We start from the raw sequence: 23,111 nt of genomic DNA, 5'->3' as shown, positions 1-23,111 counted from the left end.
TAACTCCCTAGGTCTAAACGAGAAGCAGAAGGAAAGAGAACGTGAGCAAAGAAGGCAAGACCAGAGGGAACCTTCATCCAACAATGGATGGCGATACAGACGGAGACCCACATTGGAGCACCGGACCAAGCCCCCCAAGGTCCAAATGAGGAGCAGAAGGAGGAAGAACATGAAAAAGGAAATCAGGACCGCGATGGGTGCGATCACCCACTGATACAAGGGGACTGATCTAATGAGAGTTCACCAAGGCCAGTTGGACTGGGACTGAACGAGGACGTGATCCAACCAGATTCTCTGAATGTGGCCGGATTCTCTGAATGTGGCTGGCCCGGAGTCTTTCTGAAAAGCCATTGACAATGACACTGGATTTTTGGGATCCAGTCTGTTTGGATACTCACCTTCCTGGACCTGGAGGGAGGGGGGAGGAACTTGAACTTCCCACAGGGCAGGAAACCCTGAGTGCTCTTAGGGATGGAAAGGGAGGAGGAGAGGGGGTGGGGGGAGTGGGCGGGTGCTGGTAGGAGGGGCGGAAATGGAAACATTTATAATTTAATAAACTTTGAAAAAAACTATGAATAGTGCTGATAATAACACATTTGTATATCATGTATAAATGATTCATGCATTTATACGTTTAAATTATTAGTGTTGCTTTTGTACCATTTATATTAAGTTTTATCAAAGACAAAAATGCTTCTAAATCCTGTTATGTGTTACTCTTTTAACATTTTGGAGGTCAGGAAAGAGTCTAAAAATCAATTGTCATTTAAACAAGAAAAGAGTCAACTCTGATTTTCCATTTTCTGCAAAGGTGAACACCAAAAGTACCAGTACCCGGACTTTCAAGTGGAGTCTTATAACTTTAAAGGCCAAATCCAGCTCACGATAAGTTGACAATTATGTTCCATGTTATATCTCTAATAGCTCTGAGTCAGATTAAACCTGAACTCAAGTTCCTCCTCTTGAACATGCTGGAATGACATTTTAGTTCCTGGCAATGTTTGAATTTTTAGTTGTAAGATAATAATCATTAATATATAAATTTATTCCTTTTATTTACTTTTTTTCAAAAGCAGCCCCTTCCTTCCTTTCTCCTTCCCTTCAACTCTTTCCCAAGGTCACCATGCCCAATTTACTCAGGAGATCTTGTCTTTTTCTACTTCCCATGAACATTAGATCCATGTACTTCTCTCTTAAGGTCCTTATTGTTGTCTAAGTTCTGGGATTGTGAATTGTAGGCTGGTTTTCTTTGGTTTATGTCAAAAAGTTACTTAAGAGTTAGAGCATACAATATTTGTCTTTCTGTGTCTGGGTTACCTCACTCATTATGATGTTTTTGAGATCCATCCATTTGCCTGCAAATTTCAAGATGTCTTTTTTTCTGCTTTGTAGTACTCCATTGTGTAAATGTACCTCATTTTCCTTATGTATTCTTCGGTTGAGGTAATTTAGGTTTTGTCCAGGTACTGGCTATTATAAACAATGCTTCTATGATCATAGCTGAGCACATGTTCTTATAGTATGATTGAACATCCTTTGGGTATATACCCAAAAGTGCTATTACTGGGTTTCCGGGAAGGCTGTTTCCTAATTTTCTGAGAAATTGCCATACTGATATCCAAAGGGACTGCTCCACTTTGCACTCCCACAAGCAATGCAGAAGTTTTGCCTTTTCCCCACAACCTCTCCAGCATCTTGAGTGTCTTTCAGCCATTTTAGATGAGAGTTCTCTGTTTAGGTCTGTACTCCAATTTTTATTGGATTATTTGTGCTTTTGATGACCAATTTCTTGATTTTCTTACATATTTTGGATATCAGCCTTATGTCTGATGTGGGGTTGGTGAACATGATTTCCCATTCTGAAGGCTGCCATTCTGTCTTGTTGACCATGTCCTTTGCTTTACAGACTACTCAGTTTCAGTAGGTCCCATTTATTAAGTGTTTCCCTCAGTGTCTGTGCTGCTAGTGTTATATTTAGGAAGTGGTCTCTTGTGGCAATGCATTCAAGCGTACTTCCCACTTTCTCTTCTATGGGGTTCAGTATGTTTAGTTTTATGTTAAGGTATTTGATCCATTTGGACTTGAGCTTTGTTCATGGTGATAGATATGGCTCTATTTTCATTCTTTTACATGTCGATATCCAGTTATGTGAGAACCATTTGTTGAATATACTTTCTTTTTTTTCCATTTTATATTTTTTATTTCTTTGTCAAAAATCAGGTGTTTGTTGCTATGTGAATTATTATTTGGGTCTTTGATTTGGTTCCACTGGTCCTCCTGTCTGTTTTTATGCCAATACCAGGCTGTTTTCAGTACTGTAGCTCTGTAGTAGAGTTTGAAGTCAGAGATTGTGATTCCTCCAGAAGTTCCTTTATTGTACATGACTGTTTTGGCTATCCTGAGTTTTTGTTTTTCCACATAATGTTGAATACTGTTCTATTGAGGTCTGTGAAGAATTTTTCTGGAATTTTGGTGGACATTGCATTGAATCCTTTCTTAAGTTTGCCACTATTACTATGTTAGTTCTACATACCCAAGAGTATGGGAGATCTTTCCATTTTCTGGTGTCTTCTTCAATTTCTTTCTTCAAAGATTTAAAATTTTTGTCATACAGTTCTTACTCCGAGACAGTTTATACATTTTGTGGCTACTGTGAAGGGTGTTGTTTCTCTGATTTCTTTCTCAGCTTTTGTATTATCTGAGCACAGGAGGGCTACTGATTTTTTTGAGTTAATCTTATATCCTGCTACATTAATGAAAGTGTTTATAAGTTGTAGAAGTTCCTTGGTAAAATATTGGGGTCGCTTATGTAAAGTACCTTATCATCAGCAAATAGTGAGAATTTGACATTCTCTTTTCCAATTTGTATCCCCTTCATCTCCTTTAGTTATCTTATTGCTCTAGCTAGAACCTAAATAACTTTATTGAACATATATGGAGATAATGGACAACTTTGTCTTGTCCCTGATTTCAGTGGAATTGCTGTTAATTTCTCTTCATTTAGGTTGATTTTGGCCGCTGGCTTGCTGTATATTGCATTGACTATGTTCAGGTGTGTTTCTTGTATTTCTGTTCTCTCCAAGAACTTTATCATGAAAGGAAACTGTATTTTGTCAAAAACTTTTTCAAAATCTAATGAGATAATCATGCGGTTTTTATTTTACAGTTTGTTTATATGGTGGATTACGTTGACAGATTTTTGTATGTTGAACCATACCTGCATCTCTGAGATGAACTGACTTGATCATGGTGAATACTTTTTCTGATGTGTTCTTGGATTTAATTTGCCAGCATTTTATTGAGCATTTTTGCATTAATATTCATTCGTGAGTTTGGTCTGTAATTTTCTTTTGTAGTAATATCTTTATGTGGTTTGAGTATCAGGGTAATTATAGACTCATAGAAAGTGTTTGGCAATGTTCCTTCTGTTTCTATTGTGTGGAATAATTTGAGGAGTATCGGTATTATTTCCTCATTGAAAATTTTGTAGAATTCTGAGCTGAAACCATCAGGTCCTGGGCTTTGTGTGTGTGTGTGTTTGTGTGTGTGTGTGTGGTTCTGATGACTGTTTCTATTTCTTTAGCAGTTATAGGTCTATTTAATTTGCTTATCTTGTCTTGATTTAATTTTAGTAAGTGATATTTATCCAGAAAGTTGCCCATTTCTTTTAAGTTTTTTCAATTTTGTGCAGTATAGGTTTTTGAAATATGATCTAATGATTCTGTGGATTTCCTCCATGTCTGTTGTTATGTCCCCCTTTTCATTTCTGATTTTGTTAATTTTAATATTCTCTCTGGTTAGTTAGGATAAATGTTTGTCTGTTTTGTTAATTTTCTTGAACAACCAATCCTTTATCTCATTGATTCTTTGTGTTGTTTTCTTTGCTTCTCTTTTGTTGATTTCAGCTGTCAATTTGATTATTTCTTGCCATCTAGTTCACCTCGGTGAGTTTGCGTCTTTTTATTCTAGAGTTTTCAAATGTTTGTTAATTCACTAGTGTGGGATTTTTTCAGCTTCTTTGTGTAGGCATTTAGTGCTATTAACTTTCCTCTTAAACACTGCTTTCATTGTGTCCCATAAATTTGGTTATGTTGTGCAGTCATTTTCATTGAATTGTAGGCAGTCTTTTATTTCTACCTCTATTTCTTCCTTGACCCAATGGTGCTTCAAGTGATCATTGTTTAGTTTTCATGTGTCTGTTGGTTTCTGGAATTAGCATTGCTTTTGAATTCTAATTTTAAACCATGGTGATCTAATAAGATTCATCGGATTATTCCAAATTTTTGTATCTGTTAAGATTTGTTTTGTTACCTAGTATGTGGTCAATTTTTGAGAAGGTTCCATGAGGTGCTGAGAAAAAGGTTTATTCTTTTCTGTTTGAATGGAATGTTCTATAGATGTCTGTTAAGTTGTTTTGAGTCATAACATCTGTTAGTTCCCTTATTTCTCTGTTAATTGTCTGTCTGACTGACCTGTCCAGAGGTTTAAGTGTAGTGTTGAAGTCTTCCACTATTAGTGTGTGGAGTTTATTGTGTGATTTAAGCTTTTGAAGTGTTTCTTTTATTTGTGAGTGTGCCCTTGTATTCATGGCAACGATGTTCAGTATTGCGATTTCTTCCTGTGACAAATATGAAATGGTCTCTTTAGATTAATTTTAGTTTGAAGCCTATTTTGTTAGGTATTAGGATAGTTATACCAGCTTTTTCTTTTATCCATTTGATATGAAAATTTTTTCCAACCCTTTACTCTAAGGTGATGTCTTTCTTTAAGTTTGAGATGTGTTTCTTGTATGCAGCTGAAGGATGGATTGTGTTTTCGTATCTGATATGTTAGCCAGGGTCTTTATATAAATGAGTTGAGTCTTTTATATTAAGGGATATTAATGACCAGTGATTCCCATCTCCTGTTAATTTAGTTTTTGGTGGTGGTGATGTTATTTTGTGCTATTTTGTGTGTTTTCCCTTCTTTGGACTTTGCTGATGTGAGATCTTCAATTATCTGTTTTTGTTGGTGTAACCAACTTCCTCAGGTTGGAGTTTTCCTTCTAGTTAGTTTAGTTTTCATTGTTGGTGATGTTAATTTGTGTGTTTTGCACTTCTTTGGGATATGCTGTTATAAGACCATCAATTGTCTGTGTTTTTGCTGGTGTAGCCAGCTTCCTTGGGTTGGAGTTTTCCTTCTAGTACTTTGTGTAGGGCTGGGTTTGTGGCTGGATTTTGGTTAAATCTGTTTCTGTCATGGAATATTTTGTTTTGTCCTTTTATGGTGACTGAAAGCTTTTCTGTGTCTAGTAGTCTGGGCTGGCATCCGTAGTCTCTTAATATCTGCATAATGCTTGACCACAACCTTCTAGCTTTTATTGTTTCCAGTGAGAAGCAAGGTATAATTCTGGTAGATCTTCCTTTACATGTTACTCGTCCTCTTTCTTTGGGGCTCTTAATATTCTTTCTTATTCTGTATGTTTTAATTATTATGTGGCAAGGGGACTTTTTAAAAATCCAGTCTATTTGGTGTTCTGTAAGCTTCTTGTAACTTCATATCTTTCTTTAGTTTGGGAAATTTTTCTTCTATGATTTTGTTAAATATATTTTCTGTGATTTTGAGTTGGATTTCTCCATCTTCTATACCTACTATTTTTAGGTTTGGTCTTTTCATGACATCCCATATTTCCTGGATATTTTGTGTTATTATTTTGTTAGATTTAATGTTTTCTTTGATCGACGAGTCTATTTCCTTTATTGTATCTTCAGCGCTTGAGAGTCTCTCTTCTATCTCTTGTATTCTAACATTATTGCCTTCATTTGTGGTTCCTGATTATTTTATCATAATTTCTGTTTCTCTAATTTCCTTGACTTATGTTCTCTTTATTGTCTTTTTTTCAGTTTTCAAGTGTTGAATAGTTTCTTTCATATTATTGATTGCTTTTTCTTGGTTTTCTTTAAGTGATTTGTTGACTTCTTCCAATATTCTGTTTGTCTTTTCCTCCATTTCTTTGTGGGAATTTTTTCATTTCCTCTTTAAATAAGGCCTCAAACATTCTCCTAGAGCTATTTTTTAGGTCAGTTTTTTCTGCTTCATCTACATTTGGTTGTTCAAGAATTTCTGTTGTAGGGCCACTTGTTTTTATTGGTGTCATATTGCTCTTTGTGGTATTGCATGTTTTCCTACCTTCTCTACCAATCTTTTTTCTCTTGATTGGTATAGTTGGGGCTGTCTGTGTCTCCGGAGATCAATCTTCTAAATGCCAGTGGATCCAAGGCTCAGATGGTTGCTCCTCATTGTACAGTCAGGGCCACGGTTCCAGTCACCTCATTGGTCACTCTGTGTTCCTGGAGGTCGCTCAGCACTCCTGGTGGTTGCTCTGCAGTACTGGGGGTCTTTTGGTCCTGTTCCCATGGAAATTGCTTGTTTGGGCCTGTTTCTGCTGAGGTTACTGCCTTGGACCTGTTCTGGCAGAGGTCACTGGATCATGCCTGCTCTGGTGGAGGTCACTGGGTCAGCCCTGCTCCAGTGGATGTTGCTGTCTCTGGCCTCCTACCTCAGAGGTTGCTGATTCACATGTGGTCCAATCTGGTAGAGGTCTCGAGTTGGGGACTGCTCCCTAGCAATGACTCCCTTGTACCTGCTCCTGTGGGATTCGATGCCTCAGGCCCACTTCAATGGAGGTCACTGACTCAGACCTGTTTCTGTAGATGTCCCTGGTCTGGGGCCCGCTCCTGCAGAGGTCCTCTATTTTCTAGTCTTTAATGTACAAAATAATATAAGCATTTACTGAAGTCAGAGCTTTAAATGCCCATCACATGTCATTCCAACTTTCCTTTCTCTGACTTTGGATACACAATACATCATTTACACCTTGAGTTATTATTAAATTAATAAATGTCTGTTCCTCCTTCTTTTCTTCCTCTAAACTACTCTTTTATTTATGCTTTTTCTCTTTTTCTTTAAATAACTTTTTTTCATTGTTTTACATACCAAACAGTTTCCTCTCCCTTCTCTTTTCCTGTCTTCTCGAATTTCACATCTACTTTCCTCCCATCTACTTCTCCATCTTCATTCAGAAAGGGACATGGCTCTTATGGATACATGCAAAGCAAGGCACATCAAAGAAGGTGCCTGAATTGTCCATCTACTATAAGCAGATTGGTGACTTCCCTAATTGCCATCAGAGGTACTCTGTCCAGCAACTGATGGAAGCAGAGGCAGAGTACCACAGACAAGCAACAAGTGTTGCACTCCAAGAGTTTTGCTGAAGAAAGGGAGGAAGATTGTATGAGTCAGGGAAACCCACAGAGACAGCTGACCTGAGCTCAGGATAGTTCATGGAGGATGGGCGAACAGTCAGGGAGCCTGAATGGGACTGACTTAGGCTCTTTGGATGTGTGTGGCATCCATGTACCTTGCTCTCTTGGTAAGGCTTCTAACAGTGAGAGCAGGACCTCTTCCTGATGCTTGACTGACTTTGCTAACCTGCTACCCATGTTTGATTGCCTGGGCATTTTTCTGGTACTAGATTTCTCCCTAACCCTAAAATGCTGCCCCATCATCATTAAGTGTCTTTCTGTCATTGCAAAGGAAGACTCACCTATTCCCTGAGTCTTAGCTGACCAAACCCTGCCTTTTCTCAGCATTATTCCTTGTTCTTCTTTTATTTTATTTTATTTTTTTTCACAGTTTATTAAATTATAAAAGTTTCCATTTCTGCCCCTCCTCCCAACACCCTCCCACTTCCACTTACCCCACTCCCTCTCTTCCTCCCTCTCCATCCCTAAGAGTAGTCAGGGTCTCCTGCCCTGTGGGAAGTTCAAGTTCCTCCCCCCTCCCTCCAGGTCCAGGAAGGTGAGTATCCAAACAAACTGGATCCCAAAAATCCAGTATATGCAGAGGAAACAAGTCCCAGTGTCATTGTCAATGGCTTTTCAGAAAGACTCCGGGCCAGCCACATCCAGAGAATCCGGTCACATTCAGAGAATCTGGTTAGATCACGTGCTCCTTCAGTTCCAGTCCAGCTGGCCTTGGTGAACTCTCCTTAGATCAGTCCCCTTGTATCAGTGGGTGATGGCACCCATCGCAGTCCTGATTTCTTTTTTCATTTTTTTCATCCTTCTGCTCCTCATTTGTACTGTGGAGGGCTCAGTCCGGTGCTCCAATATGGGTCTCCGTCTGTATCGCCATCCAACGTCGGATGAAGGTTCCCTCTGCTCTTGCCTTCTTTGTTCACGTTCTCCTTCCTTCTGCCTCTCGTTTGGACCTAGGGAGCTAGGTCTGGTGTTCCAACGTGGAAGGGGAGAGGGTTAGAGAGAAGGGAGTAGGGGAGGAATGGGGAAAGATCGGGGGACTGGGATGGGGGAGAGGGAGAATGGATAGATATGGGATCAGGGAAGTATATACCTCAACTAAGGGAGTCATTTTAGGGTTTACAAGAGACTTGAGTATAAAGGGGATCCCAGGCCCAAGGAGAGATCCCCAGATTGTTCTCTGGACAGAGGAGAGGGTGCCTGAACGGGCCTTGGCCCACAACCATACTGATGAACATTTTGCATATCACCATAGAACCCTCATCTGGCGATGGAGGGAGATGGAGGCGGAGACCTTGTTCTTCTTTTAGACTGTCAAAACGACTCTTGGGATTTTTAGACAGATTTCCCTGTGCCTGAAATAATGGTTTTGAAACTCTTTAAATAGTCACTTCCATTTTCATTCTGCCCTTGTGTTTAAGTATACTAAGTTGTTAATGACATTCGGGAGGGGAAAGTGCAGTCAAACACTGGATGAGAATGTTCCCTGTGAAACTCAGGTTTCTGCAGGGGCCCAGCTTCTTGACATATCAGAAATACATGGAAATGCAGTAAGACGATCTCTTTCTTACCTTTTTCCTGAGGATGATAAAAGACATACAGAAAACATGTGGAAAAATAAATGGAAGGGTGGGAGGGAGGGAGGGAGGGAGGGAGGGAGAGAGGGAAGGAGCAAAGATAGGCAAGATGAAGGAAGAAAGGAAATAAGGAAGGAAAGAATTGGAAGAGGATGAAAAAGAAGGAAGGGTGAAAAGAAGGAAAGAAAAAAGGAAGCATTTATAGAGCAGAACTATTCTCCACAAGTTTGATGCACATGTGATCAATTCTTTAAAAAAAACAAATAAACAAAACAAAACAAAACAAAAATCTACTCTATAGGACTGTAGTTACTACAACTACAAATGACCTTTATGGTAGCTGGGTATCAGTCTCCGTGGTTCAGGAGCTTACTGCTATGTCAGAGATCTTTAGTTTGGTTCTCAGGACCCATATACAAAGGCCCACAATTGCCTATAAGTCCAGTTCTGCGGGATTTGAGGCTCTTCTCTGGCCTCCTTGGTATCTGTGTGCACTTCTGTTGTGACATGCATCACTATACACACAATAAAAAATAAAATACTTAAAATATGTAAATGTTTTTCATGGGGCAAATCATTTCAATGTGTAAATGTGCTTGTTACCAATCATGCCAACCTGAATTGGTCCCCTAGGATACTCAAGGAGAGAATTGATTTCCACAATTCGCACTCTGACCTCTAAAAAGTTTTTTGATAAATTCAATAAAATCATATTTAAATTCATATCTCTGAGGATAGTACCAGTTTACAGTCTTATAAATGTCTCTTTCTCTTGAACTTACACTCATGCCTGCCTAATGCTATGGTTCCAGTGTAGCTTTTTCCCCAAATATGCATATGTTTGAAGTTTGGTTTTCCAGGGAATGATGATGAAGGGGCAGACATTTTTAAGCTGTCGGGGAAGTAGGTGCTTGGCATGTGACTGGGTGCTACTGTCTCTAGAAGTCATTCCTGTACCCCGAGTTAGTTTCTGACATACGAGTCATTAAAACAGAGTAAGTCTCAACCCTCACTCTACTCTTAGGCCACTAAATACCTTTCCTTTGTTGAGGAAAATTTCACCATGATGCCATCATCAATGAGGCAGCACTCCACAGGTCCCACAGTGGGCATGGCTGTTATGTTGTAGTTAGCTCTCTCTAACTGCAGTACATAACCTCTTAAACATTGAAAGACTAATCGGGTTTGCTCATAAGAACACCAATGCAAATTAAACTCACATAAATATGCAAATTTGCCCATTATATTGTCCTGATGATCTGGAAGCATTTGCTACTCACTGCCTTGGGTGGTAGTACTTTATTATACACTAATTGTAGCTGCACATATTAAGGAAAGTAGGTCTGTTGACTTTAATGAGAGACAAATAAGCCATAATCTTTAGTCCAGCTTTTCTCACTCTCGCCACAAGATCAATTCCAACAGTATCTCTCATTCACGATCAGTATTTCGATTGTTTCTAAATATTTAAATAATGGATTATTAACAGTTATCATTTTGTGGTTTTAAATATGGATAAGACTATTCAACAATGGGTGGATTGACTGTAGACTTGAGCAAGCCTCACTGCTGCCATCTAGCTAAGCTGATCACATGCAATGTGGAATATGCATGTGTTCACATCTTTATATGTGGTGCCAGTGTGATTTTCTGGGCTCATTTTAGATTTCTGTTCTATAGTCACTTGATCTAATTCATTTAGTTTCCATAATATGATACATTTATACCCCATGTACGCTTTTTCCCACATAATTCCTTTTAATGCTACTATTTTAGAATATTCTTCTTTACAAGCTTAAAAAAGGAGCAATTTTGTTTGAAAGAATTCCTATTCATAGGATTATCAAGATACTGTTAAATTCCTAATTAAGGTGGATGTTATTCCATGATTCAAAAAATGTTCTTATCTAACATTGGGATTTGTTATTTTCCTGTTCAAAGAATCTTTTTAAAAACGATGTGAAATATTTCAAAATCTAGTTCACATGATGACTGAATTAAACATTTATTCCTCATGATCCTATAGGTATATCCACATGAATTTGTGCTTTATAAACAAGAATACATATATTTGTGTTGATATATACTTCTAATTAATAGATCTTTATATATTTATTTATAAAATGCACAATATATGAAACTACATGACATATGTTTACAATTTAGTGAATGATTAAACACTGAAAGTCCATATGAGTGCTACCCAAGGGAAAAAGTAATGTGCTGTACAAGTACAATACAGTAACTTTATACAATGATCTCGTCCATGGGGCAAATGATTGTGTATGGATGGAAATTTCCAGTATTTTGTGATGAGCCATGTCTTTATTGACATTCCCATAGAATATTCAAATCATCATACACACAATCTTCTGATATTGAAATCTAATCATCTAATGTTATCCATATAGGATATGAACAATTGACAAGGTAAATTGTGATGGTTTTCCACAGTGTTACCACTGTGAAAATAAATCCTTTTTTAACTGCTGTAGGTCAGTCAGGTTATTTGTTTTCAAACAGTACAAGTCTGATGTACTCTGAATGGACTCTTTCTCCTTTCCTCAATACTGAACTTCTTCATGACTGTCTTTCTAACTGAGCAAAAGTCTCCTCTTTGGACTATTTTTGACTCCAACCATGGTCTACTTCTTTGTCTCTAATTGTGATATCTAGATTTCCTGCACAGAATCTTTTGACTTCCCCATTTGTTTCCCCACTCCTTTGGCCAAAGTTTCCTTTCATTTGTTATGATTTTATTGGCTATGTATCTGCTACTGTAGTCCTGCCTGCAAACATCCATCTTTCTCTTAAAACTTGAATTGTTGAACCAAAAATCTAAGCGTAACATGATACATACAAAAGATAATTACTCATATGCACAATTCATATATTTTCCAAGACAAAATGCCATGTTTCTGACAGACCATCTAGCCAGCGGTACCTCCTGGGGAGCAGTTCCCCATGCACTACAAATTCCTCCCACCAAAGTGCTGGCAAGTCTAGTCACTGCCTTACTTCTGAGATGAAGTGACATAGGACATTCTCAGTATATGGCTGTAAACACATTAAGTTTCTTATATTTAACATTACTAGTTCTTACTCAAGACTGTCCTTCAGTACACACACACACACACACACACACACATATATTTCTCATTCACTGTCTCATCAACTATTATTATCTCAGCTGTTTTCCTCGACTTCTCCCTTAAAAATAGATATGATGTAATTCTCCTAAATTATTCAAATGATTGATACTAATGTACAACTATTTTTACTAGGGGTTTTACCCACATATTGAAAGGCTTCAAATGAAAATTGGATGCAATTTTTGGAATTATAACACATATTTTTATATTTAATAAAAGAGTTCTTTTAGAATTCAAGCATAGATTTTCCTTATATCTTGTGCACACCAAGAAAAGAACTGAAGTTCCTTTAACTTAAGATGTTCATTCTGCCCCCAGGACAGTGGGAAAGGTGTCATCTTTAAAGCAAATTTTTGATTCAAAAGCTCATAGTTTGTTTCTATGCTTCATTCTAACATAGTAACAATTCTTCTGGGCAATAGACTCCAAGTTTTACAATTGTTAAAAAATATACAGTTGTCACAGGGGTAGGTAAGGTAAACAAGATGATGCTCCAGATATTTTCCATAATAACAATTTATATATTTCTCATCTTTAAGTAGTGTACTTTTGTCTGGGAATGTAACTCCATTAATAGACTGTTTGTCTTGCTGGTTGAAAGCCCTTCTTATTTCCTAGTACCACATAGTGCCAGGCTGATTACACTTGTAATCAGAACACAATGATAGAGAACATGAATGTATTCCAGCGCCCACAACTGAAGGTTCTCATATCTCTAAAGCTTCTGGTCTCCATGAACACTAGCACTGTGCAGAAATAAATAAACAGAATTACAAGTACACATGATTAAAAACAACACAGAAGCACACACAGGCATACACTCACATGCAGATGCACGAATGCATATATACATAAACACGTACATACATCTTTTAAGAAGAAATTTGAGGACCAAATAAATACAGTTTTGTTTTATAGCACTTTGTAAGCCAGTTTATATTCTTAATAATAGATTGACTCTAAAATTTAGCACAAACCAATTATTTTTGAATTTATGGGCAGTAGTAAAATATTGTTTGATATGTAAGTTTTTTTATCCTTCAATATTTTCCAAAATTGAGACAAAATAAAAGTAATTAGTTTCATAATATGATATTTTGATTTATGATTATCACTATTTTTTGTTCTCAACAGTCACATAGAAATGATAAATCCCCTAATATACACGTGTGAGACATTTTCCCTCATATTTACTCATTTCTCAAGGGCAGAAGGTCACAACATATCTAATGATGTAATGTCATGGGTTGCAAAATTAAAAAAAAAATTCAGCTGTGTTATTATGGCTTTCCAGAGTAACTTATTAGGCTCACAGGCAACATGATTCTATAATAAGGTGTTTAAGTCGCACAAAATTCTATTTATTGGCACAATCTCTGAACTCTATTTTAGTGTTGGAGTTACAATAGTACATACAATAAAGCCCCTTTCTTTATGGAGTTATTTTCCCCAGAATTCTCTTCTTAGTCCCTCCTCCTTCCCCCTCGCTCCGTGTGTGTGTGTGTGTGTGTGTGTGTGTGTGTGTGTGTGTGTGTGTGTAAATATGATTCTCCTCTGTCAAAATTTCTGTGAAAATGAAGAGCCAAGCAAGCATTCTATAGAGAAGTTGGCAGTTGTAGCTAGGTGGTGGTTTTTGCACCTGATGTCTTGGGACTTCAATCCTCTTTTCCGTACTCCACCGTGGTGTTTCTACTTGTGTTCAAAAACCTGTTCCACTGCTTATTCCTCAAGAAATCTCAACCAATGATGAACTCTGATATTTTTTATTATGGTCTCATAATGCGAATAATTTTTTGGGAACTGAAATGAATTAGTGAATTTTAAATTATTATGGTAATAAAATACACACAATGACACAGTTTTAAGTTCTATGAAGAATTTTTTTCTCTAAAATATTGCATCTAAGACAGGTTCTTGCTATACAGCTTCAAATTTAAAATCCTCTCCCATCACTGTTTATGAAGTAGCCTTACTAGTGTGTGTCTCTGAGCACAGCTTCCCTTTCATATTTTGATAAAATCTTTAATGGTCTTTGAGAATTTCAAATTCACTATAAAAGTTTAGAAAATAAACTGTCACCCCAGGAACAGTGTTTTGGAGAAAACAAACAAGTATCTAGGACTGAGAGATCATAATTATGCCTTTAATTAGACGTGAGGTTTGATTTCCCCCCAGTGCCCACCGTTATTGAGGGTTCACAGAAATATAGCTAACCCAGATTTAATTAACAAGAAACAAAGAGATAGTGACTAATGGGGAAACAGAGTGATAACGTCTGATCCCATTTATCAGTCTTAAGTAGGCATAAAATATTGGCCTATTGATGTCCTCTGCTTACCTAGTGTTTTCCAGAAAGGACACGAGGTGTTTTGCTCCAGTGTGAACTCTGCTGCAGACTCTGCATCTCCTCCTCTAAAGAATCCTTGCTGTGACATAACAATAACCAACGCTCTGATCTGTCCCCTTAGTAATTTAGTTGCTACTTCATTTCTGGGAATCACAGCCAAGTAATTAATCTTTTACCTAGGAGACAGCATTGCTGATGTTAATAAGGCCCTGGAACGAGAATACATTTATCTACGAAGAAGCACAAGGAAGACCTATTTTAGGTTGTTACTAAAAGAGGATGTTTTGGCAGGCATGAAGAGAAACAGAGGCTTGATTCAGGGTACGGAATATCTCATTACTGATTAATGGTAGAGTGGGGAAGACACAGAGGGACCTGGGCTCGAGTCTCAAGAAATACATTTTTAACAAAGATGGAATAACACTGGGAAAGCATCCCTCAGCCCTAATGCTCCATGTGTTGTCTTCACTCTGAGAACTTATGTAAGGGCAGGAGATGCAGAGACTGGGCAGCACAGCAGCTAGGGTGCACACTGATCTGAGAAAATGCTTGTAATCATGGTAAAGAATCCTATATAGTCATTGTGATCTTCCTGATTGGTTCCAGTAGGGAGAAGAATTGGATGGCCCCTTAGGTTTCGCCAGTCTGGTGCAGTGGAATGGGAAAGAATTAATTTACCTCTCCTCATTGGAGAAGAAAGAAACAGGCACAGGGAAAATTCATAGTCAATATGTAAAAATTAAAATGGTTCTCAATTATTTTTGGAATGCCCACCTTCAACACATGCAAACCCTTATCATGGGCTAGATATTAGTGGCCTTGGAACCTCTAGTTCTCCTATATTCTTTATTTTCTTCTAAATACTAATTCAACACCTTAACCAGAGCTGAATGGAAATACATAGCTCGTAAAACAAAATTTTTCAAGTATCAGAGCGATGCTTATAAGGATGTATAAGGAATAGAGCTTTCCCTACTTATCCATAGAAAGTCTTGCCATACAGGAATTTGTTCATTTATATACTGTAAGACTTCCTAAAGAATTACTGAAAATTGTTATCTTTTATGTAGAATAAAATTTAAAAATGAATTATTGATATACTTCAGTTTAGCATCATGCCCTTATTTTTATTTAATCCATTTATTTTGCAGTCTTCAAAATGATCTTATTTTCTAATTTTTTTAAATATTGGAAGGATGTTGGAAATTGAGAAATTTTTATAAATTACCATCCTTTGTCCATATGTTGCCATTGGCCTTGCTCAAGAACTGGCCCTGGGTTTGCTTTCATAATTTTTCAGTTAGTGTGACAGCGTGAGTGTTAGACTGAAGTCCACCTAGCAGGCCCTGCAAGTATTTGCTACACCAACCAGGAAATTTACTAATCCCCTGGAATACAAGCTCTTTACTTCACTGGTACTAGAAACTAGTTGATATTAAAATTACACTTATTGCAAATAATTTCAAAGATGAACGATGCAATCTGATACTTCCGACACATCACATTCAACTTAAAGATTCTGAAGACCCACAAAGGGACCATCAAACTCCTCAACTGCTGTTTAGTTCATGTTCTCTGAGCTTGTAAGGAATGTGAATGTTACTGTAGTTTAGACAAGAAAGCGAATCTGTAACGGAAACAATTCTATAATGATCATAAATCACAAGAGAAAGTATATAAGCTTCATCTACTCAGTCAAGCTGATGTGAAGGGAAGAGAAACAGTTAATAGCAAAATTGGTAAACAAACAGTGTTTTAATGTAGCAGAATCAGGTTCCATTGAGCAGTGGTTGACCCTCTGGTTTCTGTGACTAACAGATCCAATAACACTGCTCTTAACTTATTCTAGAAAATACATTTTTAAATAAAATATCTACTTGTATAAACTGAATTTCTCTCATGTTTTCGAGATCTGAGTTATGATAAATCCTGGAGTCAATTCCCTTAAGTGTAAAGGTATCACAACTGATGAGGCAATGTGCTGGATTTCTGGCAGGTAACGTGTTGCTGTGGGAGCCCAAGGATGGGATATATATTCCCTATCAAATTTGAAGAAGGCAGACCATGTGGTCAAGGAACATACAGAGGAAATATGTCAGGAAACTTGGGTTACAGTCTCTATAGGTAGCTAAAATCTTTATTTAGATACAAATGCTCTGACATGAATCTTGACTACTGTCCAAATTTCTGTTCAGTGAAAGAAATAGGTCTTTCCCATAGGGAGGGGGCAGTTGATTTCAAATCCCAAAGGCAGTACACACTGCATTTACAGGGAGACTCACAATTTTCAAAACTGCCTTTTTCTCTTTCTTGTTAATTGTCCATATGCAAAGTTCAGCAATTCTCCAGGCTACGATTCTTAGTCATTCTCTGTCAATTAGACCCAGATGGCAAAATTAAAGGCTTTTTCCATCACAGCACAACAGTAATTTCAGTTCATCAAAGATCCTTACCCCATGCCGCTTTTTCACAATTAACATTGAAGTTCCTGTTGGGCAAGTGCTTTAGGAACAGTGACGGGTCCTCTGCAGTGGCAGGTCCATCTTCTTGTCAAAGTTGATGGAGGAAAGAAAAGAAGTCCATGGACATGATAATTACAGAGTGCCTTGGAAGGTGGAAGGTGAGACCTGCAGACAGGAGCGAGAGATGAAAGAGGCTCCGAGTGCTGGTTAATTTCACTCCTCTCCTGATTGTACTCAGTCTTCAAGCCAGAGAAAGAAAGCTGGGTTGGCTCTAAATGCAATAAATAGCAAATAGAGATAGTATTTAGGTAACAGAAGTTCTTCATCTGTTCTCTCTCACTCTCTCTTTTCTCTTTCTCATTCTCTCAACAAAAACATACACATGCATTGGGTTTTAGGAAGCAATGGCTTTAGAAATTGACATTTTACATAATCTCTCTGAGTTAATTGTCTCTGGAGTAGAGGAAATGAAAGGGTTCATATTCTATGAAATACATACTTTCATTAATTTACCAGGAGGCCTTATTTCAAATCCATTTAAATTATAACAACAACTTTTTAATTAGTAATGTTATCTCTGATTTGTAGATGACAGAACAGTGAGCAAAATATTTTATGTTGATTTAATTTACAGCAAAAACAAATGGTTGGATTTATCATTTCAGTTTCAGAAAAAAAAATGAGCCTCAAAGGAATCCAGTGATTGGTGTAAAATACTAAGGTGTAAAATACTATGGTTAGTGAGAGGCAGAGCGGGGATTTGAAATGTATCTCCTGGCACCAAGTTCAATGTTTTTTTTTTCTTCAAACCAAAACCCCCTGAAGAATTCTGTAGAAAAGATATCTTCCTGTGTCTATATTTAATGTTCAGTTCAATAAAGTTAAAAGAGAAGGGATTTTGGCTGCTTACTAGATAAGTAAAATACTATTTAATTTAATATGTTTTTGACTTCAAATCATATTAGCAATGTGGTATGAAAATGTAGAACGTAAAAAAACAGAAAATGTAGGAGGCATTTGCTCAAGATGGCTGCATACATCATAGGAAAGGCATTGTTAACAACCTGAAAGCCATGTTATTTACTCTAGAACGAAATTGTATTTGGTAATCTCATATATATTTGAAAAATGGCCAAAAGCAAAGTATTTTTGTTCAAGTTTGTTTCCTTAAGTTGAGGTCTTACTGTTTAACCCTGGTTTACCTGTGCTATGTGACTTTTCCTGGTCAGAGATGAACTAACATCTGTTCGTCCCAGATAGGGAACTAAATATGTACCAAAGTAAGGAGTCAACTAAAATTCAACCAGGAGGGATACTAAAAGGAACATGGTGACAGACAGTTGAATCACCACAATGCCCACGCAGTATGGATTATGACACAGAAAAGCTGTATCTCTGGATCCTCCTGCATAATGTACAGGCAGCTTGACCATCCAGAGAGTTTCCCTTTGTAGTGTGGAATATTTCAAACCAGGCAACACGGCTACAGAGCAACATGAAGTTCACTGTGTTCGCAGACTGTCATTGAACTTTTGAAAATCTTCCTCCACTTCACAAGCACCTGAATCACAGATCTGGACCATTACACCCAGTTTACAAAGCATCTGTGGGATGAAATTTTCAAGTGAACATATATTCCTTTTTTAAAACAGAGAAAATAAAGAGGGGCTTCTTTTTTTTTTTTAATTTTCTTACAGTATTAATCCCAAAGATGGGAGGAAGAAAGCCACAGACCCAAATTCTCGTGGTCAAATTATTTAAAGTAAGCATTTACATTCAGGCTGCCTGTCCCTAAGGCAGGGTTCCAGAGGTCAGCAATGTATGTGAGGAAGGAAAGGCTTTATAGCTCGGGGGCGGGGGTTGACAAATGGGGTCTTTGGTGGACAAAATAGGTAGGGTTACAGGAACAGAACTTTAGTTAGAGCATCAGCAGAACAAGTTAGTTTCTCCTGAAACAAAGACATGGTTTCAAGGTGAGCGTAACAAGAGTGTTATAGGTGGTCATACAATCTTTTAAACTAAAGGTAGGGCTGCAAGATGGTTATAAACAATTTCTTGAAACAAGGATGTGATTGTGATTATCCTTTCTAGAACATGCAGCACAGAACCATTAGTAGTTAAATTTATAGGTGGAGCATAGCACAATCCTTGAGAAAGAGAGGTTTAATCATAAACAGGTATGGACCCACTTAGTCTTTACTATAAGATGGTTTTTGAACCTAAGGTGAAGACAGCCTTGTTCTTCAATTGCTAATAACATCTAGGACTAAAAAATAAGGTTTACTGTTGTTTCTCAAATTGCATTTTTGTCTAGAATTGGAATTATGGTGTACCCCTACAATACTAATACTTGAGGGGCTGAGGTAGAATGAACAACTAAAGTTTGAGGCCAGCTTGAGTTACATGGTGTGCTCAAGTCTACCCTATGCAATAGAGTAAGTCTTTTTCTCAAAACAAACAAACAAAATAACAACAATAACAACAGCAAAACCAGCACAACACCACCAAATAGAAATACCCCAGCCCAGTTAAATAAAGTTATTAAATATATTTAAATAAATATATATGCATGTTTTCCCCTTATAACAATAATTAATTGCCATGATTATCTTCTACCATGTATTTTTACCTTATTCCTTCATGGTGTCTGAATATATTTTACTGATTAAGCTGGTTATATTTCTATATTTAGAAAAAGAGTCACTGAAATTGAGGTGGAAGGAACATGGTGGGAATACATGGGAGTTGATGGAAGGGGAACATGGTGTGATTATATTTTAATTTGATAAATTAAAAATATATATTCAATTTAAAAAAGCCACCTGTAAAAACTCCTCCAGAGTCTTCCCAGATAATCCCACAACCACCACTAGGGAGCAATTTTTTTCAATACACGAGACTTTGGAGGACCCACAGCACTTGCATAGAAAGAATCCATGGTCATCTTTCTTTTCATGAAATTAGGTTTGTATTTTTTTAGAAGTCAGATGCTTTATATGTTTTATGAAATCTTTATCATGTAATGATACATGAACCTCAGTTTATATACAACAAAACAGAAAGCATCTGCAAAAATAAATTTTACTTAAAAATACTAAGTGACATTTCAAGAATTTATATTAATTTCTGTAGAAATTAGGTATAACTGTATATTTTGGCATATTTTAATGTGTAACCCCTACAGGTCAAAAACTAGGTCAGGGTGAAGTGGTGAATTAGCTAAGTGAAAAAATATTACATATTAAATTTTTATATAACATCCCAGTGGAAATTTAAGTTCAAACAGCAAGTTAATGAATACCAGAATGTTTGGATATGACAAGCTGCACCACAGAAGGGCTATTCAAATTGTCTGCCCTAACCTTCCCTTTTGAATAATTCTGTGGACTACTGCATGTTAGTCTACTTTGAAAGAAATGATTTCTGTGAGCATCAGCATTTTCTTGTCTCATGTAAGGAGCAGTCAACTGAGTTATTAAGTGTGTGCACCCTACTCCAGTGGCTATTGGATATGTTTTATAGCTTTTTGTATTCTTAGGAAAAATAGTTTGTAAATCCGTGTGTGTGTGTATAGAAGTTGGTTAGAGTAAGATTTTTAATTTACATGTTTCAATGACTCATATATAGCACCAAGTTTTAGTTCAGGTTGGTGTCCTTAAGGTAGATTGCCCACTAAAGGAATTTATTACTATGAAATATTACTATGAAATAGTTTTATTAAAATATGAATAAAGTATATTTTCAAATAAGTGCATATATTAAATGAACTACAATCCTAATATAAAACAAAGGCTACACTTGCATCTACATTTACTAGACTTACTTATGGAAAGTATTTTAAGTAAAGAGAAAATCCTGATGTGTATTGGAATTTTTAATTCCTATTTTCCAAATTGGGATAATCATGGTTGACAAGTAAGTTGGAAAATTAGAAGAGTTGAGACAGACAGTTCACACACTGACTACTTTAATAAGGAGACTATTTAAATGCAGTAAGGCAGAATCCAGAATGTAGACACAGTAAGCAGGATCTGCAGATCAAGAAGCACCCCTGGCCCATTTACTCGAACTGTGACAAGATATTAGAGACCTATAATATTAGAGACCTATAATATTCATAGGCATAAAAAATCCACACAAGGTGCTTTTGCTTTACCCACAGGGTAATGCATCAACTTCAATATATATATGCACTAAGTAAGGAAGAAAGGGATTTGAACATTTTCCGCTGGGTATAATTACTATCCTTGAATTACCATTGTCTATCCTTTGAGTTTTCTGAAAAGACATCAGATTTACATGTAGCTTTTTTATTTACAATTAGCAAAGACCATTAAAATCTCAGAACTATCCATCACAGATTTGAAGCTCAGTATACTTTCTAATGTGTAGAATACATTTCTACTTATGTAAATGCTTGTGAAAGTATCTATTGGTATTTACATACATTTAAGTAGTTATCTACCTACTTAAAACAGATTTATTTCAAATGTTTATATAAACATATATAAATTAAACCTATGAAATTGTTACACCTTAGAAAACACATAGACTTACTAACACTTAGATGTTGACCAGTGCAAACTAAGATGTGGTTTGCTATATAAGAATTTCCTCACTAAGATTTAAAAAAATATTCAACACCATAATATGTAAGGACCAAACCTCCATCGAGACTCACTAATGCCAGCAAGTATAAGGAAATGGAAATTTTTATTGATTAGTTGGACATTACAGACACAATTTGGCAATAAACAGACAATAGTCAAATGGTCATGCACTCTTAATCTAGTTTTTCTATCAGGTAAATATTTTAAAAAAACAATAAGAAATAACTCTTTATATGGACAGATATTTATTGATAGTGAGTACTGACAATGCCAATACCAGAAAGAAATTGAGATAGCCACTTATTTTATGAGTATTTGAAAAACCATCATATATGTGCATGATGCATTAGTTTGTGGCCATTAAAGAATGAACACTACTATTGATAGTGAGTAAAAACATTATAAATGAATTATTTCATTATAACTCCTAGAAAATATTATATGTAACTGTCAATATCAAAAAGAATTATAAAAGAAAAATAAAACAATTATTTTGACATTTTTCTATACTTTCCCCTATTAATCTGTCAATCTCCTGTATATTTAACTTTAAGAAACAGTGTTCTATAGTAACATTTTATTTTAAGACTCATGTTGTCAACTGATACCAAGTGTCTCTTATTAGTCCAAATATTTCCTAAAGTGCTGATGAATTACAGATTCATAAAATGCCCCTCTCTGATACTAAGAAGATACAAGTCAGGTGAACACTGTTAATCCTCATCAGGCCAATGGTTCCAGCAGTTGTATTTGGACATATTGTTCTCTTTGCAGGTACAGCCATGCTCGTGTTTCGTTTCATGTGACAATAGCAGTCTTTGTAGTATAAGCTATATTGATAGAGAGAAATAAAATTTATGATAATAATAAAATGGATATTTGAGGGACATTTTCAGCAATTTAAACTTAATGACAGTTTCTCAAGAAGGAAACATGAGGATGCTGATTTCAGATAATATCTGAGCAAGGCTAAAGTCTTCAGTTTAAGAACTATGATAAGAATGGACAGAAATTTAGTTTCTAGCTAACCCAAAACACAGTAAAGTGGAATATTTGGAAGTAAGGAACTTAGACAAATACTCTGAGTTAATGTTACAGTTTCCTGAAGATAAACACAATTTCTAACCACCTAAAAAGATGTGACAGCACTTCTTTTCTCATTTTTTTTATTTATCAATGTTTTCATTAAGAATGTTTTTAATATAATCTTTTCTCATTTTACATACTTATCCCCACTCTCTCTCTCTCCCCTCCTTCCGCTCTACCCTTTTCTCCAACCCAGCTACCATCCACTCCTCAGAGAGGGTAAAGCTTCCGGTTGGGAGTCAACAAAGTCTGACACTTCTTTTGGAGGCAAGGCCAAGGCTCTCCCGCACTATTTCTAGGCTGAACAAGGTATCCCTCAAAAAAAAAAAAAAAAAAAAGTGTTGCTGGACACTAGTTCAAGCACTAGGGATAAATACTGGTTCCACTCTCAGTGGCCCCACAGATTTTCCGAGGACCACAACTGTGTCTCACATTCAGCGGGTCTAGTTTGTTCCTCTGCAGGTTCCCTGCTTTCCGCTCAAAGGCAGTGAGCTCTCACTAGCTCAGGTCAGCTGTTTCTGTGGAAATCACCATCATGATCTTGATCCCTTTGCTCGCATTTTTGCTCCTCCCTCTTAA

This window comes from Myodes glareolus, chromosome 23, assembly GCF_982192425.1.
Source record: "Myodes glareolus chromosome 23, mMyoGla1.1, whole genome shotgun sequence".
NCBI classification, from domain to species: Eukaryota; Metazoa; Chordata; class Mammalia; order Rodentia; family Cricetidae; genus Myodes; species Myodes glareolus.
This window is presented reverse-complemented; position numbering follows the sequence as displayed.